This window comes from Gorilla gorilla, chromosome 19, assembly GCF_029281585.2.
Source record: "Gorilla gorilla gorilla isolate KB3781 chromosome 19, NHGRI_mGorGor1-v2.1_pri, whole genome shotgun sequence".
Classification (NCBI taxonomy): Eukaryota; Metazoa; Chordata; class Mammalia; order Primates; family Hominidae; genus Gorilla; species Gorilla gorilla.
The window spans coordinates 24,706,631-24,727,600 of record NC_073243.2 but is presented as its reverse complement, the minus strand read 5'-3'; the positions used below and the strand labels follow the sequence as shown (position 1 = coordinate 24,727,600).

General features: G+C 41.8%; 1 protein-coding gene across 4 annotated transcripts in view; it reads left to right on the top strand.

The window, feature by feature from the left end:
- Positions 1-20,970, top strand: part of STX8 (syntaxin 8) — a 334,880-nt gene that overhangs the window by 129,676 nt on the left and 184,234 nt on the right. The window lies entirely within an intron of this gene.

Genomic DNA, 20,970 nt, shown 5'->3' with positions numbered 1-20,970 from the left:
CACTAATAGTTTCAACTGTGGACGTGGTGGTAATAGCAGAAATGGTGCAATTATGTTTGTATTTCTTCATTAAAATAATTTTCGAAAGTTGTGGGAAAATGCTCATGAAATTTTATCATTAAGTCTGAGCTAGAATAATAAAGCACAGTGTTGCTAAGTTGGCTTCCAATGAATAGTCAGTCAGCAAATATTTAGTGAGGATCTACTATGTGCCAGGCATTCTTCTAGGCTTTAGTGACACCATGGTGAATAAAATAGTCCCTGGCCCCCATGTAATTATTCTGTTTTCTTGTGCTAAATGTCTTTGTTTAAAATATTTTTTAAGGAGGCCAGGCACAGTGGCTCATGCCTGTAATCCCAGCACTTTGGGAGGCTGAGGAGGGCAGATCACAAGGCCAGGAGATCGAGACCATCCTGGCTAACATGGTGAAACCCCGTCTCTACTAAAAATACAAAAAAATCAGCCGGGCATGGTGGCAGGCACCTGTAGTCCCAGCTACTCGTGAGGCTGAGTCAGGGGAATGGCGTGAACCCGGGAGGCAGAGCTTGCAGTGAGCTGAGATCACGCCACTGCACTCCAGCCTGGGAGACAGAGCAAGACTCTGTCTCAAAAAAAGAAAAAAAAAAAAAAAGAAAAAAAAATATTCTTTAAGGAAAGATGATAGAAAAGATGTGCAAAAAAACTGCTATTCAAAAAGTAGTGTGCTTAATGTATCTTCATGGTTTAAAAAGTGGGTAATAGTTTGGAAGTGGGTCTTTTATGGTTTAAAAAGCATGCAGAATCTTGGAAAATTTAATGACTCAAACTTATAAAACATGGTACCTGATTGATCTGTTATTCCGATTTACAACTTAGGTACCAGTTTTCTTAAGTAAATATGCCTTCCCCGCTTGCGTGGTGTTTTAAAGCTTTTCATTTCGTCAGCCCTCACCCCCCACCCCCCAACCCCTCCCCCACCAGCCCCCCCTCCTCGGCCACCACTCTTCGCATTCTAAAAGAAACCCAGCGGCATGCCATTCTTCCTTCTGAGACCCTGGACTGTCTACCTCTGAGTGGCGTTAACAAGCTGTACCTTTTCATTTGTTTTTTACCAAACAAACTCTTTAGCAGTGACATGAAATATCATGTCTCTTCTTTCTCACTCGCAGTGGGAAAAGGAAAAAAGAAATGTTCCTTGGTCGTTCTCTTTGTGGATTTTGGCATTTCATTGGAAAGTGCCAATAGGTATTCATTTTTTATGTTGCTCTGGAAAGCTGTAAGCAGCCTTCAAAGTCACAAAGCAAACTCAGTCCCTAACGGTTCTCCAAACTTAGGTCAGAAAGGTGGGGAACTTTATTTTTCTGGGCAGAGAGTGCATGAATAATACTCTTGCAACCTGCTCAGCTTCCCTAAGTTCTCTTTAGCCAGCTTCTCCACTCAAAGAACTACACATCAATCTGTCACCAGTGGTCAGCAGCTCAGCAGAGAGCCAGTGTTATTGTGAACCTATGGTGGAATGACTTGCTTCCCAGCTGGTGATCAATCTGTGTTAGACGGCAACATGTTTGCTTCTACAAATGAGCTGGACCCCTCTGTAACATATCTCTGCCAACTTTTGAAAGAAAGAGTCTGTTTCAATTCTTTTCCGGGGTAAAGACAAAAAGCCTGTCTCCCTTTGCACAACCAGCTATTGAACAATCCGTGCAAATATTTACAGCCAGTATCCTAAGGAAATTGTTTTCAGAGGTCAGGAAGTTGCACTAAAAAAAGGAAGAAAAAATACATGTTTGTGTGCATACATAGAAGATAAATATATTTTGCTTTTCTTTAGTAAAGATGATGTGCTCATGGATGCACCATCTCTGGAGACTTCTCCCTTATGTATAAAAAGATCTTGAGGTTTAGGACTTTAGCTGACTTCTCCAAGCTCAAGATGAAATTAACATTGTGTTACTGCTATGGAAAATGCTACACAACTTTAATTGAGGTTTATTATTATTAATTAAGGAAGGACCAGATCTAAACTGGAAATAATTCCACCAAATCAGCGCTAGTCAGGACACACATGATTTGTCTTACTGATTGTGAACTTTCTTAAGATTCACTAGGGCAGAGAGGGGCAGGATAATCCAGAAACCAAGGGCTAGCAGATGCGCTTTGCGTTGTTAGAGCTGAAGAAGTAATTAAGAGAAGAACAGACAGGGAGGGGTGGCTCATGCCTGTAATCCCAATGCTTTGGGAGGCCAAAGTGGGAGGACCGCTCGAGGCAGGAGTTTGAGACCAGCCTGGGACAACATAGCAAGACTCTGTCTCTATAAAGGAGAGAGAGAGAGAAAGAGAGAAGAATGTGCGAAAGTGTGTGTGAATGAAGAATGGGATGAGGACTGGTGGACAGGAAATAGAAGTGTGAGGGAGGTCTTTGTGTCAAACTAGGTATGATACAGTGCTATGGTATGTTCTGGATAGGTATGAATGAACACGATGACAGAAATCATTCGTCGTGTCACATGATGACACAGGAAGTTATTCATGAAAAGGGCAAGGCAAAGTGGAAAACTTTGAGGAAAGGCCAAAAAGGAAGGGTGTATACTGGGTATTTGGTAATAAGAGTTGATGGTCCGCCTTGCCTATGATCATGTCAGCCCACCAGACAAACAGCTTCTGTTTAGTTGTCATTTAGTAGAGAAATACAAAGGAACATTGGAATGTTTTGCACCTATGGTAGGTGGGGTTCCTCATTTCTCCTTAGAGAAGAGTAGGGGTTCCAGACCCACAGAGGAGCCAGTAGAAATAATATAAATGAGTTAGGAAGAAGAGAACTCTGGAAAAGGAGGGTTGGAAATTACCTTGGCCTCAGATTATTGCACAGTTGGACAATGACTGTGGTTCTGTGGCTCAAGGGAGTGGCTCTGTGTGGCTCTATGGCTCAAGGGGAATGGCTCTGTGGCTCGGGGGAGCCCTAGAAGGGATTTCTTTGTTAAGAAGCAGTTATTAGATGAGCTTAATGGTACCCTCCAATATCATACCACATGAACTCGCAACAGACTGTCCCACATTGCTTAATTTAAATTTCCTTGGGGATGCGGACTGTGTGTGGTCTATCTTTGTGCTCTCCCTTACATATAGTAGGTACATGGTAGATACTTAATGAATGAGTGACTCTAGTTCTGTTCTGGGAAAGAGAAAAGAGTTGAAGGCCCTATAGCTGCTTTCAGTAGTTGATTTAATCATTCAGCTCCAAACGTGAAGATTAGCAACTCCTAAGAATAGTGGTGGTTGCCCTTTTGGATATATGATCCTCCACATTCCCAAGCCTGTGTTTGAAGGTAACCTGCAAGGAGGACACATTACAGAAGGGCATGATTATCTTCTTTGATGTTAACTGCCATGATGACTAGTATCTTCCAAACATCTGAGCAACTCTCCATAGCACCCTGTAGCCCTTTTATCTGTGAGATTATCTTAGTTCAATCTATAACCAGAGTGTCTCCACATTTCATCAGCTTTTGACTATAAATGCATTACATTGACGCCTCTGAGGCCATATTAACATTATCGTCCATACCTGACTGACTCCCCTCTCTAAATGTTTTAATGAGTCCCAAGAGGATATCTCACACGTTCTTAGGAGTCTGGCTGCTAATAATATACCGCACCACTGCTACTCATCTATACCACCTGGAGACAATGCTTGCCCCTCAGTGCTGTAATTTGGCACCTCCACTATTCACTTCTTTTGCTCCAAGGTGACCACTAAAGTTTCAATAAAGAAGATACAGGCCAGGCACAGTGGCTTGTGCCTGTAATCCCAGCGCTTTGGGAGGTCGAGTTGGGCAAATCCCATGAGGTCAGGAGTTTGAGACCAGCCTGGCCAACATGGTGAAACTCTGTCTCTACAAAAAATACAAAAAATTAGCCAGGCGTGGTGGCACATGCCTATAATCCCAGCTACTTGAGAGGCTGAGGCAGGAGAATCACTTGAACCCAGGAGGCGGAGGTTGCGGTGAGCTGAGATCACCGAGACTGCAACACTGCACTCCAGCCTGGGTGACAGAGCAAGACTCCGTCTTAAAAGAAAGAAACTGTGGCTTGGGAGTAATGTGGATGATGGATAGGAGGGGAGTTGGGATGGTAGGCAGGGAAACCAGTCAGGAGGTGGCTTGAAGTAGTTCAGTCATGATATGATGTTGGCCTAGACTGGAGTGGTTAGGATGAGAAGATAGGGAGAGAAGTGGATGGATGGAGGGGAGGTTTTAAAAGTAGTAGGACCAGTGATTGATTGGGTTCTGCCTCAGGCAGCTGCATAGATGTCAATGGCCTTGACTGCTATAGGGCACACAGGAAGAAAAACGTGTGTGGCGGTAAAGTGAGAAGACACTGAGTTTGAAGACACGTGGGGTGCTCTCAGCTTAGGTGTGTCAGAAATAGTATGCTGCTTTTGAATCTGGAGCTCAGGGGAGAGCTATAAACTGGAAATTTAGATCTGAGAGTCAGCCTGTGGATGGTAATCAAAGCCATGGTGCTGGGCACGGTAGGTAATCCCAGCACTTCGGGAGGCCGAGGTGGGCGGATCACGAGGTCAGGAGATTGAGACCATCCTGGCTAACACGGTGAAACCCCATCTCTACTAAAAATACAAAAAATTAGCTGGGCGCGGTGGCAGGCGCCTGTAGTCCCAGCTACTCGGGAGGCTGAGGCAGGAGAATGGTGTGAACCAGGGATGCGGAGCTTGCCGTGAGCTGAGATCGTGCCACTGAACTCCAGCCTTGGCACAGAGCGAGACTCCATCTCAAAAAAAAAAAAAAAAAAAAAGCCATGGTGCTGAGCATAGATGGAGAAGAGCTCAGTGTCTTAGGGCAGCGCCCTGGGGAGCCCCATTATTTACAGGAAGGGTGTTGTGAAGTAGCAGTCAGAAAGGAATGAGGACAATCAGGAGAGTGTGATTAACAAGGTCAAAGGATATAAGGATATTTGACTCAGTTTCTTTTTTTTTTTTTAGATGGAGTCTCGCTCTGTCGCCAGGTTGGAGTGCAGTGGTGCAACCTCGGCTCACTGCCACCTCTGCCTCCTGGGTTCAAGTGATTCTCCAGCCTCAGCCTCCCAAGCAGCTGGGACTACAGGTGCATGCCACCACACACGGCTAATTTTTGTATTTTTAGTAGAGACAGGGTTTCATCATGTTGGCCAGGATGGTTTTGATCTCCCAGCCTCGTGATCCGCCTGCCTCCACCTCCCAAAGTGCTGGGATTACAGGTGTGAGCCACCGTGCCCAGCTGTATTTGACTACATTTCTAAAGGTCCTGTCTCATTTTAATCTTTTTGCATTATGTTGTATTCATCGTAGCATTTGCCCCTTCATACTCAGGATTAGTAATTATTTGAGTACATCTTCATGCATCTCGTTTGGCCTGGGTTTGAAATGTTAACTCCAGTTTGGAGGTGATGAGGGAAGCATGTGAGAAAGGATGAGGCACAGGAGTGGAATCAACCCCTGGGAGCTAGAGATGGAGAGGAGGCCAGCCATGGTGAAGCGAAGGAGGAGTGGGTGATAGCTTTGGGGAAACTGAAATGCTTGTAGGATATGGAGCCAGCATTTCAAGTGTTGGGAAATTACTGAAGACTGTTCAAAATGACAGTAACTGTGGTTTAAAAAAAAATCAGGCTGGATGCGGTGGCTTATGCCTGTAATCCCAGCACTTTGGGAGGCCGAGGCGGGTGGATCACCTGAGGTCAGGAGTTTGAGACCAGCCTGGCCAACGTGGCAAAACCCTGTCTCTACTAAAAATACAAAAATTAGCCGAGCGTGGTGGTTCACGCCTGCAATCCCAGCTACTCAGGAGGCTGAGGTGGGAGAATCCCTTGAACCCAGGAGGCGGAGGTTGCAGTGAGTCGAGATCGCACCACTGCACTCCACCCTGGGTGACAGAGCGAGACTCCGTCTCAAAAAAAAAAAAAAAAGTGATTCACTATGATTGTATTGGGCAATAATGTGAAACATCATGGACGTCATTGACCAATGGAGATAATTGCAGTAAATTGGGGGTGAAGTGTTAACTAAGATGGTGACAATGAGAATGAAAAGCAGGGGACACGTTTGAGAGGGATTATAAAGGAGGAATCGGCAGGTTTGGGGGATGGATCTGAAGGGAAATCCAAGGGGAAGGGATGAATCAGAGATGACTCCCAGCCTTTGAGCACATATAACTAGGTAGGCAATGGTGCTAATAACAAATCTCCAAATTTTAGAGTTAGGAAATATGTTTCAAATCATCCGATTCCATGTTTCTTAAATAGGCTGTAAGGGAGTATCCAGATTGGAAACCATTATAGAAATAATCGTCAACTCTTCTTTATGACTTCCCTTCCTTTTGCCCTTTTCCCGGTGGTATTTTCCATGGTTCTGGAAATGACCTACTTTATGCCACCACTATATTTAGGCTGCACATTTCCCCTGTCCATCCTGACCAAGATTTGAAAAATCCCATGTGGAGAGGAACTTAATTACAGAATACCCTTTGCCATGTGTCTTTTTATTTTCCCTATATGCCGGGGGTACTTTTGGGGTGAGAATTGAAAAGGAAAAAATGGTAATGTGTGGGAATGTGTTCCAGCTCCAGACTTCCTCCTCACCCCACCAGGAAGCAGTATTGATGGTGCTTTCCTGATTAAAAAATTGCAAAATTTGGCCAGGTGCAGTGGCTCACGCCTGTAATCCCAGCACTTTGAGAGGCCAAGGCAGGCAGATCACAAGGTCAGGAGATTGAGACCATCCTGGCCAACATGGTGAAACCCCATCTCTACTAAAAAGACAAAAATTAGCTGGGCATGGTGGCACGCACCTGTAGTCCCAGCTGCTCGGGAGGCTGAGGCAGGAGAATCACTTGAACCTGGGAGGCAGAGGTTGCAGTGAGCCGAGATCGCACCACCACAAAAAAAAAAAAAAAAAATTGCAGTAAGTACAGTAGTGATCATAACAATTAGTTATTACAGTGTGGAGAAGATATGACTATTGAAGATATAAGTAAATTTTGCAAACTGATATCAATTTTTTAATTGTTTACAAATGTCCAGCCACATTGTATGCTGCTACATTAAAATAAGTGTTTTGTTAGGCATTGGTCTTCACCAGAACAAGTGCTATGTTCAGATCATGAGAAATAATGGTCTTGCTCTGCTCAGTACTGTTAAAAATTCATCTGTTTTGTTCGATTCAGTTATGCATGCCGCATTAATGAACTAGAATACCTTATCTAGAATTGGGACCAGGCCCGGGTGAAACCAGCAAATGATATCATGTGAAGTGCCAGAGTATAGAGCTAGGATCAGCAAGCTATGGTTTATCCCGTTTTTGTACAGGTCATGAGCCAAGAATGGCATTTATATTTTTAAATGGTTGAAAAAAAATCAAAAGCTATTTTGTGACACATGAAAATGATATGAAATCCAAACCTTAGTGTCCATAAAACTTTTTGTAAAAACAAAACAAACAAAAAAAAACCAGCCATGTTTGTTTGACTATGGTTTTTTTTGTTGTTGTTTTTTGTTTTTTTGAGATGGAGTCTCGCTCTGTCACGCAGGCTGGAGGGCAGTGGCGTGATCTCAGCTCACTGCAAGCTCCGCCTCCCGGGTTCATGCCGTTCTCCTGCCTCAGCTTCCTGAGTAGCTGGGACTACAGGCGCCACCACCACCGCCCGGCTAATTTTTTGTATTTTTAGTAGAGACGGGGTTTCACCGTGTTAGCCAGGATGGTCTCGATCTCCTGACCTTGTGATCCACCTGCCTCGGCCTCCCAAAGTGCTGGAATTACAGACGTGAGCCACCGCGCCCGGCTGTTTGACTATGTGTTATGTATGGTTGCTTTTGCACCGCAACAGCAGTTTTGAGTAGTTGCAACAGAGACGTACGGCCTACAAAACCTAAAATATTTACCACCTGGCCCATTGCAGAAAATGTTTACCAACCACTGGTCTAAAGCCGCGTTTCCCAAACCTTAGTGTGCCAATGAATTACCTGGGGATCTTGTTAAAAGACAGATACTGGTTCAGGAGGGCCAAGGTGGGACCTGAGAGTCAGCACTTCTGACCAGCTCTCAGACGATGCCAGAGTTGCTGGTCCTTGGCGCACACTTGCATTTATACGATATTTAAGAGGTGGGTGGGGGAGGGAGGGTAGTGTGTTGTAGAGGAGAGATGATCAAATTTTTTACAGTAGAAATGGGCTTTTTTTTTTTTTTTCTTTTTTTGAGATGGAGTCTCACTCTCACCCAGGCTGGAGTACAGTGGCACAATCTCGGCTCACTGCAACCTCCGCCTCTCGGGTTCAAGCAATTCTTCTGCCTCAGCCTTCTGAGTAGCTGGGACTACAGGTGTACGCCACCATGCCCAGCTAATTTTTTGTATTTTTAGAGTTGGGGTTTCACCATGTTGGCCAGGCTGGTCTCAAACTCCTGACCTCGTGATCTGCCCACCTTGGCCTCCCAAAGTACTGGGATTACAGGCATGAGCCCACCGCACCCAGAGAGAAATGGCCTTTTTATACCTTATTTCAAAGGCCAGAATAAGTACCAGTTGATTCCAGCTCTGCTTTTTACCTTGGGAAGAACTTTCTCATGATTGAAATTCATCATAGAATCACTGCAATGGCCACAAACAGAGGCGTCTAAGAGACTGGGAAAGTGGCCGGCCTGGTGAGATCTCCAGCTTAATTTCTTTGACTGACAAAGAAAAGGCAAAGTGAGAGTATGAATTAGCAAGCCAGACACTGAATTGCTTATAGATATAAGGCCTAGCCTAGCAGGGACAGTATTAATTGAACTAATCTCTTAAATGGCACAACTGCTGGTTTACCTTTGTACCAGGAATAAGTAACTATTGAGGCCTAACATTAAATCAGCTCATAAAGAGTAAATGTGTAGCTGTGGGTTTACAATTTAATTTGTACTGACTGAAAAAGCTACAGTTGTCAGACGTCTGCAATTTCATTTTTTCACTCATGAGCCAGTTAAAAGATAATCCCTGCCATTGTTACTCTTCGCTTGTGTCCATTTCATGCACATCCCCTCCCTGAAAGCTGTTGTATCAGCCTTATGAATGGATGTATATTTGTAGCTGGATCTTCCAGCTGCAAGTCATTGTAGCCCTGACGAGTGAATCCTCTTGTTAATGGCTCCTTTAAGCAGTACTTTTGGTGGGGAAAGAAAAGAGAGAAAGAAACTAGCCATTTTGAGCAGGCCAATCAATGTTGGAGACCAGAGCGCATTTAGACAGATGATCGAGTAATGGAATATTTAAGCAACGTGATATTTGCTATTGATGAATACTTTTAAAACCATAAAACTCATTAAATTAATAGTACAACTGTCTGCTCAAAATTCAGTGAGTGCTTATAGTCGTGGTTTCATTGTATTTCTCCACTTTGAACGCTTTTCATTTCAGCTTGTCACAGGCCTTTAAAGGCATGATTTATGCTTCATAATACCCTAAGGAGGTTAAGTATTTTCATATTTATTGCACAGAAGAGTATTTTGTGATTGCTTGCCTGTCCTAAAATCAGTTTGGCTGGAAAAGGACCTAAGAATTCTGACCTCAGCTCTGTATCCAAACCAGGAGTCAGCGTTTGAAAAATGTGAGTCAATATCTTGCCCAGAGAGTTTGTTTCATTCCACTAACCTGGGGCAAGAACAGATGGTGGGAGGCAGCAGACAAACAATGCTGCTTTTTCTTTTGTAAATCTGCCTAGATCCCTACATCCCAGAGCTGGGCCACATTGATACAGGCCAAACATCTTTCAGCTTTCAGATGTTTTCAGCCAGCTCTTCATCATCCACCATGTTATGTTGATCGTGGTCATAATTGTTATCCTGAATGATTAAAACCCGAGTAGGTCAAAGTGTCTGTGATCTGTCCAAAGCGTGTTGGCCATCTTACCCTCACCAGTATTTTTGTGTATTGATATTTTTCAAAATCAGAATCATTTTAGATGCCCAGAGACCCTACTGTACTTTCCCCATTCTCCGTGCCCACTTCTGACTTGCCTTTCATGGAGTCTTTGGGTTTATTATGGTTATCTCTCTTTTGGCAAGTCAAAGGTAGGGTACTTTTTTTTTTTTTTTGCGATGGAGGCTTGCTCTGTTGCACCCAAGCTAGAGCGCAGTGGCACGATCTCAACTCACTGCAAGCTCCGCCTCCCAGGTTCATGCCATTCTCCTGCCTCAGCCCCCCAAGTAGCTGGGACTACAGGCGCCCGTCACCACTCCCAGCTAATTTTTTTTTTGTATTTTTAGTAGAGACGGGGTTTCACCGTGTTAGTCAGGATGGTCTCGATCACCTGACCTCGTGATCCACCTGCCTCGGCCTCCCAAAGTGCTGGGATTACAGGCGTGAGCCACGGCACCCGGCCGAGGTGGGATACATTTTAAGAAAAACATTTCAGGACCCACGTATGTTGTTTCATTCATTTAGCTAGATGGATTATATCCCTTTTGGCTGTAGCTTGCCTGAGAACCAGTGGCTTGATTCCCACAGTCAAACCCTAACGCATTCCTTCCCTACAGAGTCTGTTTTTCTTTCATCCCTCCATATACCACTCTCTTTTGTTTTTAAAATTTTTTAAATTGACAAAAATTATTAGGTAAAATATATTGTTTGAAATATGTATACATTGTAGAATGAATAAATGGAGATAGTTAACATATATGTTACCTCATATATTTAAACCTTTGAAAATACTGTTCTTGTGACATGATTTGATGCTCAAAAAACTCTGGTTGTTTTCTTATTATCTAAAGGATGAAATTAAAATTCCTTAGGCTGTTACTAAAGGCCCTCTTTAATCCAACCCTCGTTTTCTTCTACGCCACGTAAATTTCCTCTATTTCAATTCCACATATATCTTCTATTTACCTATTATGATTCTAGGTGCTCTTTAAGCAGTGGGTATAAAGCCTTATGTTTTTAATTTGTCTGGGGAAACAGGGCATGTTTTCACAATCCAGATAAGTAATGATGAAAGGCAGCATGCATATCGTTAAGCAGAAACTGACGTATATGGGTGAACATCACTTGAATCCTGGTCTCTTCAGGGCTCTGTCTTTGGGTCCCTCTCACTCTGCATGCTCTTATTGGGGTCCTCTCCTGTTCCTAATGGCTAATGCTTATCCTAATCTCCTGTGCTCTAGCCTTTTTTAGATGTTAACGTTTCAATCTGTACTTTTCTCCATTCCTAGATCCATATTTCCAACTTTACTCAGCATCTTCACCTGAACGGTCCTTCAAATGCAACATGTCTAAAACACAGCTCAATATCTTTCCCTACAAACCTGTTCCATTCCTTTTGTTCTTTATCTTGGTTATTAGTGTCACCCTCCAACTTATTTTCAAGGTTATGAGGTAGGAGATCAGCAGGACTTGTTTTCTGAGCACCAGTCACAACCCACTGATTGGAGAAAGATGTGGTCAAAACAGGGCGTGCAGTGAAGAAGCCAGCTGAAACCAGCAAACGGTGATGAAAGTGACCTCCAGTTGCCCTCCCTGCTCATTAACATAAAGGCACTCCCAGCAGTGCCATGGCAGTTTACAAATGCCTTGGCAACATGCCATGGGAATGACCTGAAAGTTATCTTCTATGCATCTAGAAACGCCCCACCCCTTTTCTAAAAGGTCTAAATAACCCACCTCTTAATTTGCATGCAACTAGAAGTAGATATAAATACAGCTAGCCAACAGCCCATATGCTGCTGCTCTGGACACGCTGCCTATGAGTTAGCCCTGCTCTACAAGGAACAGTACCTCTGCTGCACACTGCCGCTCACCTCTGGCTCACCCTTGAATTTTTTCCTGGGTGAAGCTAAGAACCCTCCCGGGCTAAGCCTGCCTGCCCTATATCAGTTAGACATCTGCAGCCAGTCACTGAATTCAGTTGATTTCACCTCTGAAACTGTCTCTCACATTTTTCTTCCCACCTCTGCTGCCTTAATTTGCTTTGATCCCAGACCCTGTCTTCTCCGCCTTGGAACTATGGCTATACCTAGCTGGGTTTCCTGCCACAAGTCCTTTAGTGCTCCACTCTGTCTTCCCCTCTGCTAACGCAATTAGTTTCTTAAAAACAAATCTGATTGTGTTGTCTTCATGCTAAAATCCTCTAGTGGCTTCTTGTCACATTGAGGATGAAATAGCAACTTTAAGATCCTGACATACTGGCTGGGCGCAGTGGCTCACGCCTGTAATCCCAGCACTTTGGGAGGCTGAGGCCGGCGGATCACGAGGTCCGGAGATCGAGACCATCCTGGCTGATATGGTGAAACCCTGTCTGTACTAAAAATACAAAAAATTAGCCGGGCATGGTAGCACCTGCCTGTAATCCCAGCTACTCAGGAGGCTGAGGCAGGAGAATTGCTTGAACCTGGGAGGCGGAGGTTGCAGTGAGCCGAGATTGCGCCAGTGCACTCCAGCCTAGACGATAGAGTGAGCCTCCGTCTCAAAAAAAAAAAAAAAAAAAAAAAAAATCCTGACATACTAAAGCCCGTTTTACCCCCTAGGCAGCATCATCTCTTCTGTAGCCACACTGACTACAGCAATCCATCTCACCACTCCTTACCTTCTTCTGTGCTGTTCTCCTTGCTTATGATGCTCAAGAAGAGCATCTTTCTTACCTAAAAGACACACAGCCGTAGTTCAAATATCTTCCCCATTAAACTCTTCCTCACTTTCCTAGGAAGAGTTGGCCCATTTCTCTGGGTCCTCACAATACTCTGTGGAGCAGCTAAAGTTTTCACTATTTTGGATTCCCACCCTCCCTTCCCCCGTTTTAATATCTGTGACCCCCTGAAGTACTTTGTGTATTCCTTAAGAGAAGGGGCTACATTTTTTCCCATTCTTTTTTCCCCCACATACAAAAAATGGTACATATTTAATGCCTACAACATGATGAGTTTGGAGATAGGTGTACATCCATGAAACCATCATCACAATCTATGGAGGAGGAACTTCTTCAGTAGGGCCAATAGGTAGTTTTTGACTGAGTGAAAGAATGAATGAATGCTTTTCATGAGTGATATGGTGGGCCGAAGAGATTGAGAAAGGCTTATAGTGATGAAGGATCTTTGATTTCATCCCAAACCACTAATTGAGCATCTGTGCAATGCAAGTGCTCACGACAAAGCTATGAAGTGGAAATTACTATTTCCGTTTTGCTGATTTTGAAACTAAAGACTTGGGTTATTTGGTTAAGACCGTCTAGCTCATAAGTGAAGGAGATGTGATTTGAACCCACACTGGCCTGGGGTCCAGGCGTATGCCTTGTCTTCCACATCAAAACGCTAGTGTCAAAGAATAAATCTTAGGAGTGCATTATGAGGATGGTGATTTCGAGATTATAAAGCATTTGGGAGCTCACAAAGGAAGCCTGTGGTTTTGTAGACGACTAGAACTATTTTCACAACTGGTTTCCCTGACTGCATCCATATCTGTGTGGCCTTAATATTGTTTGACTCACAAAGGAAACTTGTTGATCCAGAGTGAACCAGTTCAACTTTCTTCTCCTCAATCTCAAGAGTATTCCATGGAGGAAAATGTTCTAAACTGCACCTGAGCTATAAACAATTTACTCTGAAGGTAACAGTGTTAGTATTCCAGTACGTAAACCTTTAGCTAATAAAAATCAAAGTAGCCTAATTTGGAAAGTACACAGAAGGTTAGAGGGAAAGCTTGTAAATGTTTTCAAAGACTCTGCATTTAATTCTATCACCAGCTAGCAAAATAAATAGGCCAGCTGCTAGCTCTGAAACAGACACGTGGTGGAAATGAAATGTTAATAGTTGAAATGCGTTGCTCATTCGAAATCAAAAGGAACATGAAGTACACTTTCTAGTTTATGGGAGACAAGGTGAAAGTTCCCAAAACACATTTGTGGTGACTGCATTTAAAATTGCTTCCTCATCTTTTATTTTAGTGGCTAATACTTTAGTATGGCATATGTGTGACTAGGAGGGCATTTTTTTTTTCTTCCAATTTAGATGGAAGGTTTGGAAATAAATGGAGAGTGGAAATCGGGAGATGTTAAATTCTACTTTTCCATGTGTCTAAGTTGTTTGCTCTAGTTTGTAAGCTGCAGGCCAGACTTTTCTGAGGAATGGGAGGTTACTTTCAATAATGTGCTAAGATTGACCTGAGATATTTAGCCAGCACATCTGCTTGCAAGCCCTGGCCGTATGTGAGGAGGTTATACTGGAATTAATTAACTCTGTTTGGTATTCTGAAATGTTTGCTCCACATCTTGTTTTACCATAACAAAACTTACAAAATCAATTGGAACTTTTTTATTTTTACTTAAGAACTTAAAAAAAAAAAAAGCCAGGTGAAAAAGAGAATCTGAAAAGCAGTTGTTTTCCTGCTTGAAGCAAACTTTCAAGAACGAGCATTAGAATTAGAATTTATTTTTTCAAATACTTCTTTTTAACTTAAAATGATGGTGAAGTGTAACTCTTTCATCCATTACATTAATGCCATTTTTGAAATGTTTGATTTTATTAGAAAACAAGGACATTGAAGTGAGAGGGGTATCCTGTATGCTGAGATAGTCACAGCATTACAAAATGTTTTATGAACCAAAATGTTGTCCTGGGAACACTCTGACTTCAGAAAGGAAAAGGAAGGGAGGTTTCTGGGAAAGCTTTGCAAGCATAGCCTAGACCTGTATCTGGAGACAGTACAGCACTCGTGGTCTTAACACCATGATGTTAATGTCAGAACCTTTGGCACTATGTTGTTGCTAACCTGCTATTCTTAAACAAGTGAGCCTTACCTTGTTACTTTTCTCAGTTAGTAAAATTGGGAAGAGGACTACCTTCTAGAATTCAGCCACAGCACCAGTGTCATGACTGTGTTCTCTCTTCCTTTAAACCTGCTGCCCTTGGCCAGCCGCGGTGGCTCACGCCTGTAATCCCAGCACTTTCAGAGGCCGAGGCAGGTGGATCACAAGGTCAAGAGATCGAGACCATCCTGGCCAACATGGTGAAACCCCATCTCTACTAAAAAACAAAAAAACAAACAACAACAACAAAAACCCTGCTACTCAATGAGATGCTCAGCAACTCATAATTTATTTAAAAATGAGCCAAAGGCCAGGCGCAGTGGCTCACACCTGTAATCCCAGCACTTTGGGAGGCCGAGGCAGGTGGATCACGAGGTCAGGAGATGGAGACCATCCTGGCCAACATGGTGAAACCTCATCTCTACTAAAAAAAAAAAAAAACAGAAAAATAAAACAACAACAACAAAAATGTTACTACCCAATGAGATGCTCAGCAACTCATGATTTATTAAAAAACAAGCCAAAGGCTGGGCGCAGTGGCTCACGCCTGTAATCCCAGCACTTTGGGAGATCAAGGCAGGTGGATCACGAGGTCAGGAGATGGAGACCATCCTGGCCAACATGGTGAAACCCCATCTCTACTAAAAAAAAAACAAAACAACAACAACAAAAAAACCCCTGCTACCCAATGAGATGCTCAGCAACTCATGATTTATTAAAAAACAAGCCAAAGGCCGGAGGCAGTGGCTCACGCCTGTAATCCCAGCACTTTGGGAGGCCAAGGCGGGTGGATCACGAGGTCAGGAGATTGAGACCATCCTGGCTAACATGGTGAAATCCCGTCTCTACTAAAAATACAAAAAATTAGCCAGGCATGGTGGCGGGCGCCTGTAGTCCCAGCTACTTGGGAGGTTGAGGCAGGAGAATCACTTGAGCCTGGGAGGCAGAGGTTGCAGTGAGCCAAGATCATGCCACTGCACTCCATCCTGGGCAACAGAGCGAGACTCTGTCTCAAAGAAAAAAAAAAAAAAAGCCAAAACCACTGAGCCCAACTGTCCATCAACAGATGAATGTGTAAACAAGTTGTAGTATGTACTTAAAATGGTCTATTACTCAGCCATAAAAAGAATGAAGTTTTGATATATGTGATTACATATATGAACCTGGAAGACATTCAGTGAAATAAGCCAGATACAAAAAGACAAATATTGTATGATTTCACTTATATGGAATATCTAGGATAGGCAAATTCATAGAGAAAGAAAGTAGATTAGAGGTTACCAGAGGCTAGGGGCAGGGGGAAATGGGGAATTATTACATAATGGTTAGAGTTGCTGTTTGAGATAATTTTAAAGTTTTGGAAATAGATAAGTGGTGATGGTTATACCACACTGTTAGTGTAATTAATGCCACAGAATTATATACTTTAAAATGGTAAAATGGCAAATTGTTTTATATATAATATATATTTTATTTATATATAAATTATATATAATTTATATTTTATTTATATATAAATTATATATAATTTATATTTTATTTATATATAAATTATATATAATTTATATTTTATTTATATATAAATTATATATAATTTATATTTTATTTATATATAAATTATATATAATTTATATTTTATTTATATATAAATTATATATAATTTATATTTATATTTGTTTTATTTATAAATATATATTATATAAAATATATATTATATAAAAATATATAAAATATATATAATATATAAATATATAAAATATATATGTTATATATTTATATATAATATATAACATATATATGTTATATATAATATATAACATATATAATATATAAATATATAAAATAATATATATTATATATAATATATAAAATATATAATATAATATATATAATATAATATATATAATATATAAAATATATATTATATATAATATATTATATATAAATATATAAAATATATATATAATATATAAATATATAAAATATATATATAATATATAAATATATAAAATATATATATAATATATAAATATAATATATAAATATATAAAATATATATATAATATATAAATATAATATATATATAATATATATAAATATATATATTTTTTTGAGGTGGAGTCTTGCACTGTCGCCCAGGCTGGAGTGCAGTGACGTGATCTCAGCTCACTGCAAGCTCCGCCTCCTGGGTTCACACCATTCTCCTGCCTCAGCCTCCCGAGTAGCTGGGACTACAGGTGCCCGCCACCATGCCTGGCTAATTTTTTGTACCTTTAGTAGAGATGGGGTTTCACTGTGTTAGCCAGGATGGTCTTGATCTCCTGACCTCGTGATCTGCCTGCCTAGGCCTCCCAAAGTGCTGGGATTACAGGTGTGAGCCACCGTGCCCGGCCTATTTACATATATTTATATATTTATAATATATTGAATATATGTTATATATATTATATATTATATATAAATGTATGTATATAAATAAAATATATAATAAAAATATATAAATAATATATTTATTTTATATATAATATATAAAACAAAATGTGCCATTTTGCCATTTTAGATATATATATATATCTGGAAACAATTTTAAAAAATTAATAGTATAACGTTCCAAAAACTATGTAATTATACAATTTAAATGGGTAAATTTGTGGCATGTGAATTATGTCTCAATAAAGCTGTTTTAAAAACCCCACTGAGTATATAGTAAGGGATTGGGATGTTCTGGTTAACTGAATCTTCTGAGTAATTAAGGATTAATATGTTTGCACTGAAACTGACCAAGTCAAAGGTACCCTTTCATGAAATATGGGGCTGTGAACTTGAAAAACATGTTTTGTGCCTCATTGGTTGCATTTTCTTTCAATTATGTGTCTCTAGAAATATGACACTTTGCTATCAACAGAGCTTCTGAATAGACTGGTGTTGTCCACTATAGTAGCCACAGGCCACTTGTAGCTGTTAAGCACTTATAATATGGCTAGTCTGAATTAAGATGTACTGTAAGTACAAGGTAACACTGAACTTGGAAGATATGGTGCCAGAAAAAAAGATTCAAAATATCTTGCCAATAGTTTCTATATTGATTACATATTGAAATGGTAATATTTGGCTATATTGGGTTAAATGAAATATGCCATGGTTCCTTTTTACTTTTTCATAATTACAGACATGGTTCACATTACATTTCTATCAGACAGGGCTTGTCCAGAAATAAGACTGATCCACTCAGGGTGAGCACACCTCAAGAGAGATTAAGAATCATTTCTTTGCCGGACGTGGTGGCTCATGCCTGTAATCCCAGCACTTTGGGAGGCCAAGGCAGGTGGATCACAAGGTCAGGAGATCAAGACCATCCTGGCTAACACGGTGAAACCCCGTCTCTACTAAAAATACAAAAAATTAGCCAGGTGTGGTGGCGGGCGCCTGTAGTCCCAGCTACTTGGGAGGCTGAGGCAGGAGAATGGCATGAACTCGGGAGGCGGAGCTTGCAGTGAGCCGAGATCGCGCCACTGCACTCCAGGCTGGAGACAGAGTGAGACTCCGTCTCAAAACAAAACAAAACAAAACAAAAATCATTTCTGGTGACTAAGTAGAATACAAAAGAATTGCCTGAATTGGCATGGATGTCAAGAGAATTTACCTCTCACAGGATGCCTGCCCCCTCTTCTCTGATCCAGAGTTTTTAGAAATGGGAGACTTGGAAAGGGCCTTCTCTAACCAGGTGAGAACTCTGAGGAGTCAGCAGCCACTGGTCCTAGGAGTGCAGTTCTATGTGCTACAGCCCTTGCGTCCATAGCACGAGTCAGCTCAACTGAAAAGCAGAGGAATGATGTCAGTATATCCTGGAGGTTAGATTGATCCAGAAGCGGTTTTTCTTTGGCCAGAGGAGCAGGAATTGCCGGAGTAGAGTTACAGCCTTCAGCAAGAAAGGAAAGAACCTCACAGGCAGCAGACACGCTTTTCAACTCTATTTTAAGAAAATTAAAAATGAGCGCCTGCACCCAGCGCTTTCTCTCCAGGGCAGGCACCCCCTAGCCTTCTAGGACTCTGGGCTCCCAGCAGGCATCTTCCCTCTGTGTCCACCTTAACATGGCTCCTGGCTCAGAACTCCACTCTGTCTGTGAGCCAACAGTTGCCACTCTGTCGTTATTTGTGTGTTTAATATCCCTCGAGGCAGCCGCAGCCACAGCCAAGCTGCTTGCCTAGGCTGTCCAAGTCATCTCCCTAGGTATTAATTATTCTTTTGGTTAGTGCTCTGGTTACAGAGTTACGGAGGGATTTAGTGGTCTACCCCAACAGCCTTTTTCATCCTGTTATTTTTCAAGTGTGATTTTGTAGGGTGTGAGATTTTTCAGGAATGTATATATCACATTATAACAGAAATACCAACATGGATTTTTGTCCTGCTCCTTCAACAGACAAGTCTCAGGATGCCCAGGTGACTGCCTGCCACACTGGGGAGGCGTGTTCCTGGCATCACACAGCAGACTCGGGTTCAGACTGTTGTGCATAGTGATCAGGTGTGGCTGGATCAAGACTGCTACTCCTGTGACATGGTGTGATAGATCTCATGGGCCACCTGGGAACGGGTCTGCCACATATACAACGTTATTTCTATGGGAATATGTATTTGGGCATCCTTGAGTTCTGAACAACTAAGCCACGAATACACTTTTGGAATTCATTCTCTTTGCAAATTGGGGAATACCCAGAAGCCTCTAGATAGCAACTCTCTTACTTCCACCCGAGCAAATAGGAAATGTGAACTTTGGGAAGCTGAAAGTAGTTATAAAAATCACAGAAATTCAAAGGTAATTAGTGGTAAAATGGGAATTTCAGACTATCTTTCTCTCTCTTAACTAGTAAGAGATACACTGGTAATACTAGGTAATATAAGTTATATCTAGTAAGAGATAGACTGGTAATACTAGGTGTGTCTCTTACAAGATATAACTTATTGAATTATTTTGTTTGCTCAGTGTAAAACCTCTGAAAATCTTCAGAGGATAAATTTTACCACCATCATTCTTTATTTTACTTTATTTTTTGAGACAGTCTCGCACTGTCACCCAGGCTGGAGTGCAGTCGTTCAATCATAAGGTCACTGCACCCTCTACCTCCCAGGCTCAAGCGATCCTCCCACCTCAGCCTCCTGAGTAGCTAAGACCACAGGCGTGTGCCACCATGCCTGGCTAATTTTTTAAATTTTTACTAGAGACAAGGTCTCACTATGTTGCCCAGGCAGGTCTTTAGTTTTTAGTTTTATTTATTTATTGTTTTCAAGATGGAGTTTTGCTTTGTGACCCAGGCTGGAGTGCAGTGGCATGATCTTGGCTCACTGCAACCTCTGCCTCCTAGGTTCAAGCAATTCTCCTGCCTCAGCCTCCCAGGTAGCTAGGACCACAGGTGCCAACCACCACGCCCAGCTAATTTTTGTATTTTTAGTAGAGACAGGGTTTTGCCATATCGGTCAGATTGGTCTCAAACTCCTGACCTCAGGTGATCCACCCACCTTGGCATCCCGAAGTGTTGGGATTACAGGTGTGAGCCATCGTGCCTGGCCTTGGGCAGGTCTTGAGCTCTTACACTTAAGCAATCCTCCTGCCTCAGCTTCCCCAAGTGCTAAGATTACAGGTGTGAGCCCCCACGCTTGGCCCCCAGTTCTTTATTAGCATAGAATAAATCCTTCAAAACGTTGAAATTCAGCATTTTTGGGCTACTTAGGCATTGTATCAGATTAAAAGACAGATCGTCTAAGTTCTAATTAACAGGGTGCTTTTTAGTGGTTGGCTGATCCTACTTGAGAAGAGAGAGACAGTTATAGGATGAAGGATGAGACTTTGGAGCCATGTTTCAGCTGTGTGCATGTGCGCGTGCATACGTGCGTGCAAGAGAGAGATTGAGACTGGCTCATCTGTAGACGTCCAAGCCTTTAGATGTATGTACTGAGCTTTTCTCTGGCCTGGGCTGAAGTCCCTAACTCCAATATGTGCTAGGGATCTGAGCTTGGAGGGACATTAGTGGACTATTTCAGATTGTCGTCCATGCTTAGTAGAACCTGTGAAGCTGTACAGTTTGCCTGTCATTTAACTGGAAGCAAGAACTAAATGCTGTACCGCAATTATTTTGCAACTATTACTGAAGATAACATCTTAACACATTGAAATTTTGATCATGAT